At 65.5% G+C, this 704-nt stretch overlaps 1 protein-coding gene across 1 annotated transcript in view; it reads left to right on the top strand.

Moving 5' to 3' along the window:
- The first annotated feature begins 265 nt into the window (after window positions 1-265).
- The window catches only part of LOC102040635 (5-hydroxytryptamine receptor 7-like), an 11,854-nt gene continuing 11,415 nt past the window's right edge, over window positions 266-704 (top strand). Inside the window, exon 1 of the mRNA XM_005429443.2 lies at window positions 266-341. The gene's annotated coding sequence lies outside the window, so the exon portion shown is untranslated. The remainder of the gene's footprint in view (window positions 342-704) is intronic.

Genomic DNA, 704 nt, shown 5'->3' with positions numbered 1-704 from the left:
CGCCTTATCCCCGTGCCTGCTGGCTGCCGGGCTGCTTCTCCTGCCTCTCAGCGCTCCAAGGCATCTCTTCAACTTCCAGCCTTTCCCTCCAGATTCACCCGCTCCCCCCCATCGCTGCAGGACCCAGCCCGGACCCCCGCCCCGCTCTTTGCTCCTCCCTGGGGCTCCGAGGGAGCCGGGGACCATCTGGGTCCCTGCCCGGCAGAGGCGAGGGGAGGGCGGTAGGAGGGACCGGCGAGGCGGGGAGGGGAGAAGGATGCTCCGGGGGTGGCTCTTTGCTTCCTCGCCCGCCCGGAGCTCGCAGGGGCTCGCCTGGAGGATGTCTCACCCCCTCGGCACAGGTAACTCCGGGATCCCCCCCCATGGCCGCAGCCGGGGGATGCTGCAAAAGGGGAGGAAGGAGCCGCAATCCGGCTGGGATTGAAACAAAACTTCCAGGGGGAAAATGGGGTTTGAAACAAAACAACAACAACAATAAAAAAAAAGAGGATGCAGGTTTATGCACGATGCTCGGAGCATCCAGGGGTGACCCTTGCCTTGAAGTTTCCTTGTGGATGGCAGGGGTGGGATGCCGGGGGTGGGAGCGCGGCCGCGGCTCTCGGAGCCGAGCGTGGTGCTGATGCTCAGGCTCCGGGAGCGAGCTGGGATGCCTGGGCTGTGCGTGGTACCCGGGATGTGCATGCCGTGGATCCCCTCCCGTGGGT

Source organism: Geospiza fortis, unplaced genomic scaffold (genome assembly GCF_000277835.1).
Source record: "Geospiza fortis unplaced genomic scaffold, GeoFor_1.0 scaffold62, whole genome shotgun sequence".
Lineage (NCBI taxonomy): Eukaryota > Metazoa > Chordata > Aves > Passeriformes > Thraupidae > Geospiza > Geospiza fortis.
The sequence above is the reverse complement of the archived record's forward strand: the minus strand, read 5'-3'. Positions and strand labels throughout refer to the sequence as shown.